We start from the raw sequence: 12,936 nt of genomic DNA, 5'->3' as shown, positions 1-12,936 counted from the left end.
TCCATTCCTTTCCCATCCATATAACTATCCAATTTATTTTTAAATGATAAAAACGAACCTGCCTCCACCACCTTCATTGGAAGCTCATTCCACACAGCTACCACTCTCTGAGTAAAGAAGTTCCCCCTCATGTTACCCCTAAACTTCAGTCCCTTAATTCTCAAGTCATGTCCCCTTGTTTGAATCTTCCCTACTCTCAGTGGGAAAAGCTTTTCCACGTCAACTCTGTCTATCCCTCTCATCATTTTAAAAACCTCTATCAAGTCCCCCCTTAACCTTCTGCGCTCCAAAGAATAAAGCCCTAACTTGTTCAACCTTTCTCTGTAACTTAGTTGCTGAAACCCAGGCAACATTCTAGTAAAGTATCTCGTGTTCCAAGTGATATTTATTAATAACCCACTCCAAGAAGTAGAATTTTATCATTATCTTGTTACTGCATGTGGTCCATGCTATATACAAGTTCACTCCAGTGTTTTTTATGACCATAGGAAATTTGAAGACACAAAAAGTCCATTTCACCCATTGTATCTGTACCAATTGAAAATAAACAGTGTAAACCACCCTTCCAGCGATCATTCTGTAGCTCCACAGGTCATGGCTTTTTAAATACTTTTTAAAAATGTGGAAGATTCTGCCTCGGCTACCTTTCAGGGTCGTGAATTATGGACTCCGACCACCCACAGTTTGAAAAACCTTTCTTCATCACCATTCTAATCCTTCTGCCATCTACATTTAATCCCTGTTTCCTTGTTATTGACCCATCCATTAAAGAAGGTAGATCCATCGCATTTGCTCTGTCTCCCTCCTAATCTCATATTCTTGAATTTAACCTGACCTCTGCCACCTCTGTTCAAAAGACCCGAACAATTTCAATCCTTCCTCAGAGCTCTGGCAAAATCCTCATTCATCTCTTCTGCATTTTCTGCAATGCAACCAGGTTGTTCTGTAATGAGTACTCAACCTGTGGCCTAATTAGAGTTGGACACAGTTCAAGCACGACCTCCTTGCACTTATATTTAAGCCTCATCTAATAAAGGAAAGCATCCAATATGTTTTCATATAAACCTTGATCTGCTACATTTAAGAATCTGTATTTATAAAGTCCAAGATTCTTCTGTTCTCCCACGTATCTCAGCATTGCCCAATTTGTTTGTGAATTCAAATGGCTTGTTACACCTTGCTAAATGTACCACCTCAAACTCAGCCTATTTCCTTCGCTCCATAGATGCTGCTGCACCCGCTGAGTTTCTCCAGCATTTTTGTGTACCACCTCAAACTTTTATGGATTGAGGTCCACTTGTGGCTTTTTTGCTCAACTGATGGGTCTGTTGAAATTTTCCTTCAGTTTAAGTGTTTCTTGCTCACTGGCATCCACACGCCCAATTCTATGCATTTCATAAAAGCCCAGTTCATTGATATAACAAACAGCAAGGGAGTGAGTACTGAACCCTGTTGCAATGGCTCCAATTACAAATGTACCTGTTAACCATTACTTTTCATTCCCTGCCACAGAGCCAGATAGGATTTAATTTACCACTCTCCCTTGGATCCCATGGGCTTTACTATTTTGATCAGCCTGCCATAAGGAATCATTTCAAAAGTCTTGCTAAAATACATATAAATGACATCAAAGACACTTCGATCATTGACCCCTTTGTTACAGCCTCAAGTTAGTCAGAAACAACGTTCCATGAATATATCTTTGACTATCTTTGATTAATCTCTACTTTGTTCAATACTGTCATTCAGGATTAAATCCGATAATTTGCCCACCACCAAAATTCAACCAGTCACTGTTGGGATTTTAATACAATTCTCGGCTTATTGAGTTTTCAGTGTTAGACAGAAAACATATTTTTGGTCCCATCTTGTTCTGTATTCCTTTTATCATCTAGGGGCTTCTGGATTTTCTTTTTTTCTGGGAACATATTTACCTTGCATCCCTTCTTGAAATAATAAAGAAAAAGTGAACTGGAAATTTGCCTTTCCACAGTTCAGAGCCTTCATTCTAATTCTATCTTGCTGTAATTAAATAATAGTCACTATCATAAAATGGCCTCTTACTGATATACTAATAACCAATCTAGCTTAATTCTCTGAACTAAATCCAAAATTGGTCCCCCACCTTCATCTAAACTAAATCCAAAATTGTTCCACTCTTCCTTCACTGGTTGGGATGGCAATATCTTGTCTTAAACAAAAATCTTTTGATTGCAGATTTGGAATTCCATTTCATCTATATGGTATATAAAATTATGAGAGGCATGGATAGGGTAGGCAGTCAGAACCTTTTTCTCCATGATGGAAAAAGCAAACACAAGAGGGCATAGCTTAAAGGTGAGAGGGGAAAAGTTTAAAGGAGATGTGTGGGGCAACTTTTTTACACAGAGAGTGATGGGTGCCTGAAACATGCTGCCAGTGTTGGTGATTGAGGCAGATATGGTAATGGCAATTAAGAGGCTTTTAGATAGGCATATGGATATGCAGGGAATGGAGGGATATGGATTTTGTATAGGCAGATAAGAGATGACCTTGGCATCATGTATGGCTCATATATTGTGGGCCAAAGGGCCTGTTCTTGTGCTGTACTGTTCTATGTTATAGGTTCTGTGTATCTATCTATCTATCTATCTATCTATCTATCTATCTATCTATCTATCTATCTATCTATCTATCTATCTATCTATCTATCTATCTATCTATCTATCTATTATATAAAACTGTGTGCCTGCAGTCCGGCTGCCTTTCTGCCTTTTGATTCGTTCCCATCGTGTGATGTCACAATGCCCAATGCTCGCAGATGTCCAATCGGGATGGAATCATTTACATATGCCTTTGCACAAGCCCCAGCCCCTGGTGACCGTGTCATCGTGTGATGTCACAATGCCCAATGCCCAAAGACATTTTTGCCATAGAGGGAGTACAGAGAAGGTTCACCAGACTGGTTCCTGGGATGTCAGGACTTTCATATGAAGAAAGACTGGATAGACTCGGCTTGTACTCGCTAGAATTTAGAAGATTGAGGGGTGATCTTATAGAATCTTATGTTTCTATGTTTCCCTCTCCTCACCCCTCGGCTTGTACTCGCTAGAATTTAGAAGATTGAGGGGTGATCTTATAGAATCTTATGTTTCTATATTTCCCTCTCTTCACCCCTCTCCCTCTCCCACCCATCCCTCTCTCCCCATCCCGTTCACTCTCTACCCCACCCCCTTCCATCTCCCCCCGCCCCCATCCCCTATCCCTCTGTTCCTCTTCCACCACTCCCCCTACCCCTCCCACCCCACGCTTCCACTTCTCTCCCCCTACCCCCTCCACTCTCCCTCCCCACTCTTTCTACCCTCTCACCCCACACCTCTCCCCCTCCCTCCCTCCTCCCCTCCCTCCCCATCCCTCCCCTTCCACACATCTCTCTCCCCATCCCCCTCTCTCACCCCCTACCCCGCTCTCCTTTCCCTCCCAAATCTGCCCCTTTTCCTCCTCCTCCTCTCCCCTCCTTCCCTCTTCTCACCCCCCTCCCCCCACCTGTGTGTTTGGGGTGTGGTTAATGTGAGTGTGTTGCCGCAGCCCCCCCCCCCCCAACCCCCCCCCACCCCACCCGCAAACGCCGTTGGGGAAACAGACCCAACGGGTCTGCACTTGGTCTAGTTAATATATAAAACTGTGTGCCTGCAGTCCGGCTGCCTTTCTGCCTTTTGATTCGTTCCCATCGTGTGATGTCACAATGCCCAATGCTCGCAGATGTCCAATCGGGATGGATCCATTTACATATGCCTTTGCACCAGCCCCAGCCCCTGGTGACCGTGTCATCGTGTGATGTCACAATGCCCAATGCCCAAAGATATTTTTGCCATAGAGGGAGTACAGAGATGGTTCACCAGACTGGTTCCTGGGATGTCAGGACTTTCATATGAAGAAAGACTGGATAGACTCGGCTTGTACTAGCTAGAATTTAGAAGATTGAGGGGTGATCTTATAGAATCTTTTGTTTCTATGTTTCCCTCTCCTCACCCCTCGGCTTGTACTCGCTAGAATTTAGAAGATTGAGGGGTGATCTTATAGAATCTTATGATTCTATGTTTCCCTCTCTTCACCCCTCTCCCTCTCCCACCCATCCCTCTCTCCCCCACCCCATTCACTCTCTACCCCACCCCCTTCCATCTCCCCCCGCCCCCATCCCCTATCCCTCTGTCCATCTTCCACCACTCCCCCTACCCCTCCCACCCCACGCTTCCACTTCTCTCCCCCTACCCCCTCCACTCTCCCTCCCCACTCTTTCTACCCTCTCACCCCACACCTCTCCCCCTCCCTCCCTCCTCCCCTCCCTCCCCATCCCTCCCACACATCTCTCTCCCCATCCCCCTCTCTCACCCCCTACCCCGCTCTCCTTTCCCTCCCAAATCTGCCCCTTTTCCTCCTCCTCCTCTCCCCTCCTTCCCCTCTTCTCACCCCCCTCCCCACACCTGTGTGTTTGGGGTGTGGTTAATGTGAGTGTGTTTCCGCAGCCCCCCCCAACCCCCCCCCACCCCACCCGCAAACGCCGTTGGGGAAACAGACCCAATGGGTCTGCACTTGGTCTAGTATCTTTTAATACTGATTTGGGAATTAGGGGATTAAGGCCATGGGGAACTGGCACAGAAGAGCAATTGATCTACCTGTGGTAGATCAGCCATGATCATGTTGAATGGTGAGGCAGGTTTGAGTAGCCAAGTGACCTACTCCTGCCCCTATTTTACTTCAGAGTCACGTGAGTGACTACGTGAAGACCCCGCCAGCACGCGTGCGCGCCATTGCATCTCACGCAGTGCAACAGCAACGGGCGGGGGTGGAGCGTCCCGCAGGAAAAATTCAAACGGACCTACACAGGTAAGGAAAAACTGAAGTTGTATTCTTCCCCTTGCTGTGCTTTATGTTACAGCACGTTGGTCAAGGGGAAGAAAAAACGGACCTGGACCGCAGGCTGCCGCGGGGATCCAGGCAGTTCCCGGCAGCCGACAGCCACGAGCTACCAGCGGCTCCAGGACAGCAGGCTGCGGGGAACCAGGTAGGTCCCGGCAGCCGACACCAGAGACGTCCAGCGGCTCCAGGACTGCAGGCTGCCGCGGGGAGCCAGGTAGGTCCCGGCAGCCGACATCAGAGACGTCCAGCGGCTCCAGGAACGCAGGCTGCCGCGGGGAGCCAGGTAGGTCCCAGCAGCCGACACCACGGACGCCCAGCGGCCTCAGGACCGCAGGCTGCGGGGGAAACAGATAGGTCACGGCAGCCAACAACCACGGATGCCCAGCGGTTCAAGGACCGCAGGCTGCGGGGAACCGGGAAGGTTCCGGCAGCTGACAGCCGGGTACGACCGGCGCAGGCTGAGCCCAGCACCGCGAGCTGTATACCTGGAAACAACACAGCGGGCTGCAGGCAGGCAGGAGTCAGTACGGCCGATAGACTCAGGGAGTCCGGCCAGAAGGACGCACTGCCTAAGGGCAGTGAAAGTGACCGTTGGCGTGGTTACTAAGGTCCACTTACCAACTCCACGCTGAATCCAGCGCCATGAGTCATACAACTCAAAGCAGCGCAGCAGGCTGGAGGCAATGCCCAGCAGGATTCAGCCCAGCCGATCATACTCATCTGAGTCCGGCCGAAGAGGCGCGCTGCCCGATTGCAGCAGAGGTCCGCCCGTGACTTGCTCCGGGAGATGGAGCAAGCTCACTATGGGAGTCTTCGCACTCCCACAACAGCACCTTATCGAGGGCTATAAAACAATGCATCTCCCTCGATAGAGGAATGCATTGTGGACCAGGGCTGGGCTGGTCCGGAAGAAGGGGACGTGGCTGAAAAAAACGGCAGTGTGCATGGGGTGCAGAATCCTAAGGAGCTACTATATAACAATTACAGCACGGAAACAGGCCATCTCGACCCCTCTAGTCCGTGCCGAACAACAGGGAGTGATCACCAAAATTATGGATCAACGAGAAGTACCATTACAGACCAGGCTGGCGGCCAGCATCGACTACCTGTACTTCCATCTTCTGCAGGAACAGGCAACAAAATTACGCATAAGTATAGGCCTCCTGTGAACTTTACTTAATTTTAAAAATGCCTGCAGCAAACAATGCGATCTGGGGGTACAGTGGGACTGATACAAAAACCCAGGAGGTCAAACTACAGAAGTTTTCAAAACTTCTGACAGAGGGCATATCGTTGGTTGCTCGCCCAGACGATAGTACAGAGAAAAGCTCGACAAAGAGATTAAAGCCGTCGGGCTCATAACAGCGTCATCAGCAATGACAGCACCCCTATGCATCCACCAGCAGGTATCAACACCAGGACGCTGGTGAAGGCATGATGGCCGCGCAGCACCACGAAGGTCCTTTTAGGCCAAGGCCCAGAGCGACCCTCATGGAAAACGTGCCAACCCCGCACTCCGGCGCCTCTTCCGCAGAAGAGGCAGAAATTGAAGAAAGGGACATACCACCGGCAACTAGGTAAGTAGGTGGTACACAAAATTGCTGGGGAAACTCATCGGGTGCAGCAGCATCTATGGAGCGAAGGAAATAGGCGACGTTTCGGGCCGAAACCCTTCTTCAGACTGATGGGGGGTGGGGGGGGGGGAGAAAGAAGGAAAAGGGGAGGAGGAGGAGGAGCCCGAGGGCGGGCGGATGGGAGGGTGGGAGGAGACAGCTAGAGGGTTAAGGAAGGGGAGGAGACAGCAAGGGCATATCACCCCCCCCCACACATCGCCCCGTCCCCAGTCTACCCACCTGCCTTCCTCTGGCCCCAACTCCCACCCCTGCCGGGTGTTCACCATCCCCCCCGACCTCCCCCTCTCCCCCACCCAACGGTCTGTCCTCAGCAGAGGTCTTACCTTTGTCCCCCTCCGTCCCCATCTCAATGAGTTCCGCGCCCACCATGACTTGGAGCGCTTCTACCGTCGTCTCCGCCTCACAGCGCACTTCCATGGGAAGGAGTCCTCGCCCCCCAATGATGACCCCTTTTCCCGTCTCCAACGCACCCCCTCCTCGTGGAACCCCCCTCATAAAGTCCCGGCTCTGTTTTAAAAAGTTTGCTAGCCCTTGCTGTCTCCTCCCCTTCCTTAACCCTCTAGCTGTCTCCTCCCACCCTCCCATCCGCCCGCTCTCGGGCTCCTCCTCCTCCTCCTCCCCTTTTCCTTCTTTCTCCCCCCCCCACCCCCCATCAGTCTGAAGAAGGGTTTCGGCCCGAAACGTCGCCTATTTCCTTCGCTCCATAGATGCTGCTGCACCCGCTGAGTTTCCCCAGCAATTTTGTATACCTTCGATATTCCAGCATCTGCAGTTCCCTTTTGAACAGGTAAGTAGGTGGATCTGGTTCCTTCCAGAACACAAAGGTGTATGACCTGTACTAACAGGGGGAATATTACACTTGTTTTGGGAGACATGGAAGGATCATTGTCGATACCTAAAATTTAACTGGATGGGGCAACTATGGCAGGGCATAGCGTTGCCTAATGGCCTAACTTCAGCCCCAAGACTTTTCACCAAGATATTAAAACGGGCCTTGGCAATATTAGAAACAAAAACATATTGTCATGGCATATCTTGATGATATATCATTTGTGGGGAAAAAACCCTGGATCTAGCTAAATCAGCAGTTTTAGCTACCAAACATAGATCATCTCCATCCAGATAAATCTATGTCGATGGCATCCACAACTGGACTTTCTAGGATTTACAATTAACGTTATCCATATGTCTGTAACATTGCCAAAGAGTAAAGCAGACTTGGATAAACCTACAAAATAATTAATTACTAAAAACACTGGTGTTGGGTGCGTTTTATGGGCTAAAAGCCTACTGCTAACAATGCACCATCTGCATGTCCGCCTACGAATTGATAATATCACAGTGGTGGCATATATTAATCATATGGGAGAAAAGATCGATACCATGTGTCAATCTGGCCAATATATTTGGCTATGGTGTGTTAACATACATATTTAGCTATCAGCAAACTTACCAACCAGGTAAGCTCAATACTGAGCCACACACCAGGTCATGAAAATTCAATGACAGCACCGAATGGCTGTTGGACCACAAAAAAGTCGCTGATATTACCAAAAGAGGGACACCAGATATCGATCCATTTGCATCTAGACCCAATCACCAGTTACCAACATATGCCGCTTGTGAACCACACTTGGGGCAGCAGCAATGGACGTTACTCACTTAATGCGGAATAATTGTTTACAATGTTTTTCCCTCCTGCCTCATCAGTCGGATCCTAAGCAAAAACACATATGGACTCAACATCAAGTGTCTTGAAAGTACCTGATTGGCCTACACAGCCATGGATCCCTGTGGTCTCGGACATAGTCTCTGAATCATAGTCCACCATGCTAGATCCGGGCTGGCGGACAGGACCATGAGCTTGATCACGGCGGCCTATCAAGAACCAACAAGGACTGGTGTAGCGTATAATACAGCTACAACCACCAACTTCCTGGGAATTCCTATCCAGCCTTCATGTAGATGAAGGACTGAGCTGCAGTACTATAATTGTGCAGGAGTGCCCTGTCAGCTTGCTGGTGGCAGGCGCCACGACAACTCTCCATGGGATCTCACCCTCTAGTTGTCAAACTTATGAGGATTATTTTCAACACCAACCCTCCTAGAGGGAAGTACTCCCAGATCTGGGACGTCAGTGTTGTACTACATTGCTAGGGGCACCAGCAATGTCCCTGGCGGGGGGGGGACTGACATTTAAAAACAGCATGCTGATAGTACTGGTCTCAGCTCTAGGGGTCCAGTTTCTACATAAACTGAGATTGGGATAAATGATGGCATCTCCAGAAAAGATATTCGCATATTAGAGCTTGTTAAACAAGATAGACCATGATCATCAGGACAAAATTTGGAATTCCAGATATACCCAACTGACACCCGACTATGTGTAATGACACACCTTCTATTTTACTTCGGAGTCACGTGAGTGACTACGTGAAGAACCCGCTCAGTGCGCAGGCGCGGCATTACGCCAGCAGTGCAACAGCGGCAGCGGGAGTTAGGCGCTCCCGCAACAGATGAAACGGACCGTCAGGTGAGTATCCTGAGGTCGGGTTTTCTTTTACAGGGGAGCCCCTTTTTCTGCTTGTGTTTTACAGGCAGAGAAAAAGGCTCTGCAACAAAACTGTCCCCCGTTCGAGGAGGAACGTTTTCCGTCGGGGGGAAGGGGGGCAGCAACAGGCGGTAGGAGCGACCCGGTGTTCCGTAATTCCCCGACACCGTGCCGAGCCCAGTCCGATAGCGGGCTGGATGTATAGCCACCCGAAGAGGCATCCGGCAGGTGTTCCCAATTTGGGACGGGACATCTCTCCACCCGCACGGGGGGAGAGAGAGCCGCCTGAGCTGCTGGAGCGGCTCTCGGAGCAGGTGCCTGCGAGACGCGCTGCTTGAGGGGCGCTCTCGCTTCTACAAGGCACAAAAGCTCTAGAAGAAGGCGGTAGGAACATTTACCGGGCGCTCCGCTATCCCCACACCGCGCCGAGGCCAGTCCCGCTAGTGCCTGAGCTGCGGGCTGGATGTTCAGCCATCCGAAGAGGCATCCGGCCGGTGGCTTCCGACTTGTCGGAGGGGACGTCTCTTCACCCTCATGGGAGAGAGACAGCCGCCTGAGCCGCTGGAGCGGCTCCTGGAGCAGGAGCTCCTGCGAGACACGCTACGTGAGGGGCAGTCTCGCTGGAGGGTTCAGGCACACCCTCCACAGTGCCTAGGCACTGCCCATCGCTTCCTCCTTAGTGTGGTTAGCTTTGGGGTGACCAGGGGCTGGGCTGGTCATGAAGAGGGGTCACTGGCTGAACAAAATCGGGAGTATGCTTGAGGTACAGGATCAGGAAGAGGTGCTGGGTGTGGCCGCTATGTGGCTCCACCACTAGCGAGATGGCTTTTCAGTCTCAACTGATGGCCAGCTTACTACCTGTCTTTTCCAGAAAACCTCTCCAAGACAGGTAGCCATGAGGCGTTGGTTTTATCACGCCTCCCCTAAATTGCATTTACTCAAAGTGCCCGCCATTATTGGGGGATACATTGAGCAGCGCATTTAACCTAAATATTTAAAAAATGCATTTGGTACCCTGACGTCGGCTATCATATCCACCTGCTCATTCCAGAAGGGCAGGGTAGTATGGCAAAACACCTGACCCTACTGTTCAACGGTATACCTCATAACTTCTCAAATGAACTCACAAACCTGCCCTCAATCTATGAAATTAACAGGACTATGAGAACGCCGACCTCACAAGCACAGATCCTGCTACCTGGCACTTACCAAACCAGTCCTAAAAAACTGGACGAAGTGTTCAAACTATTCGGCACAAGAGGGAAGAGTCTGGAATGAGCACCACACTAAACCAGACAGCAGTACCTCTACGTGTCCACCAGGTGCGTCTACCTCATGGTACTGGTGAAAGCTCAGGGCCTGCATGCCAAACCCGTAGCATTTTAGGCCACGGCCCAGAGCAGGCCCCAGGGAAAATGCGCCACCCCCCAACAAACATCATCCCTACAAGAACAAGGAACCAGAAACCGAAGAATACAACAATGAAGACAGATAAGTATGGTTCCTACCATCACATAAAGGTTAAGGGTTGTACTAACAAGGGGTGGGTGAATCACGCCTGGTTAGGAAGCTATCACTCTTGGTAGTTATATACCAAAAAATAAATACAAGGGGAATAGAATTAATATCTTGCCACCAATTCAGCAAGCACCCCAAGGGGTCTACCCTCCCACGATGATGAATGTCGCACCATCGTTGATAAACCACTTGAGTATTTCACCAGGTATACCCATTCATGGGATTTGTAACTACTACCATGGATCCAAGGATACTTTATGGTAGACATCGACCTTGAAGATGCACATTATTCAGTACCTTCTCATATAAGTTTCGGATATACCGCAATTACCTGGATGGAGTAACCATGATGAGCGTTGCGGCATTTAAGTCAAAGTTATCCAGAATCAACTAGCCCTGACACTTAGAAACATTCCGTCATGGCATGTCTACATATTAACGACAAACTATCCTTGGATACAGCTTTAGCTGCATCGCTTCTCGGCCTTTTGGCTAAGATCAAGTGTAGTATCTGTTCTTATCAGTTTAATAATCTGATACGTCCCTTATCTAGGGACCATATATTAAATTGAAATTTGGAACAGGGAGATGGAATAGGGGCTTGCTCCGTCCACTCCACGCATTGACCCAGTATTGCAGTGCCTCTGGGAACGGTGCACAAAATATATATCCAGATATTTACGTTGACCATCCACAACTTTGTTATCTGGTATTCATTAAGACTATCAGTCATGGTGCATTAACCACCAATCAACTACGTGGCAAAGTAATTGGGATATAGCAGCATTACCAGCTACTGAACTTTGTACCTTTCCTATGAGCTGAGATACTAGTGTTCAAAACTATCTCCATACCTGTAATATGGGGGCAAATGGATTAATCTGTAGTGCTATCATGGAATTTATCGGCAGGAAGGATTATGTTTGTACACTTCCACCTGTTTTGAGTAACATCTTATGTGTCCTGATGTGTTACTGAGCTTGTAATACTTAATGCCAATATGAATTGACTTAAACATGTTATATATTAACTTACTTAATTCTAGTGAAGCATTTGCTCAGTAATCCACCAAATTTGCATGTTCGTTTATAAGATAACAACATCACAGTGGTGGCATATACCAAACCACTTGGGCGGAGAACATCAATATTAGGTGACAATTTATTAACAATTGGAAACCGTATGTCGTCAAACATGTTTGACCATCAGTAACTCACCTATCAGGTGAGCTAAATACTGTAAACATACATTTAAACCAAAAATATTTGCTGAAATTACTAAGCAATATGGACACCAGATATCGATTCCTTATATCCAATTAAATCACCACGTACTAACTTACGTCACATGAAACCAATCTCAAGGCAGCGGAAATGGAGACATTCCCGCGTATTGAGGGGTGGGGGGAACCTAATCTCTATGTTTTCCTTCCCTTCTACCTCTTCAATAGGTACTATGGCTTCATCAGTCGGGTACTACGCAAATTACAGTGGACCAAGTCCTGATGTGTTACTGAGCTTGTAATACTTAATGCCAATATGAATTGACTTAAACATGTTATATATTAACTTACTTAATTCTAGTGAAGCATTTGCTCAGTAATCCACCAAATTTGCATGTTCGTTTATAAGATAACAACATCACAGTGGTGGCATATACCAAACCACTTGGGCGGAGAACATCAATATTAGGTGACAATTTATTAACAATTGGAAACCGTATGTCGTCAAACATGTTTGACCATCAGTAACTCACCTATCAGGTGAGCTAAATACTGTAAACATACATTTAAACCAAAAATATTTGCTGAAATTACCTAGGGAACATACCTGAGGAGCATCAAGAAATGGTACACTGTTTTCCAAAACAGGAATTACACATTCAACTATAACAAAAACTGTACTGGAGCTCCTGGCAGGTCTTCACCACAATGAAGGACATGTTCTGTCAGCCTACTCAACTTGGGTACCGCTCACTGGTGATCAGATACAGGAGAGGTATATCAATCCATTCCCCAGAAATAGGTACACCCAAATTGGGATGTCAGTGAAATCCTGACATACCTTAGGGGATGATCACCAGCCAGGTCACTCACCCTGGAACAGCCTACCCTGAAGATGGACATGCTGGTGGCCTTACATCAACACAAAGAGCCAGCTCTCCCATCTACTGCGATGGGACAACATGGTTATAACACCAGATAGTGTCACATGCCCATTCAAGGGTTGGCCAAACAGAACAGACCAGGAACATCAGGTCCAGTCATGAAATTCCGGGCATACCCACCTGAACCACGTTTTATGTGTCATGACCCACTTAGAGATCGACACAATA

General features: G+C 48.1%; 1 non-coding gene across 1 annotated transcript; it reads left to right on the top strand.

The window, feature by feature from the left end:
• The first annotated feature begins 11,074 nt into the window (after positions 1-11,074).
• Positions 11,075-11,266, top strand: LOC116988184. The gene has a single exon (XR_004415884.1). It is a non-coding gene; the product is annotated as a U2 spliceosomal RNA (small nuclear RNA).
• The last annotated feature ends 1,670 nt before the right edge of the window (positions 11,267-12,936 follow it).

The sequence above is a fragment of the Amblyraja radiata genome, chromosome 26 (assembly GCF_010909765.2).
Source record: "Amblyraja radiata isolate CabotCenter1 chromosome 26, sAmbRad1.1.pri, whole genome shotgun sequence".
NCBI lineage: Eukaryota > Metazoa > Chordata > Chondrichthyes > Rajiformes > Rajidae > Amblyraja > Amblyraja radiata.
Note: the sequence above shows the minus strand (reverse complement) of the source record. Positions and strands in the feature narration are given on the sequence as shown.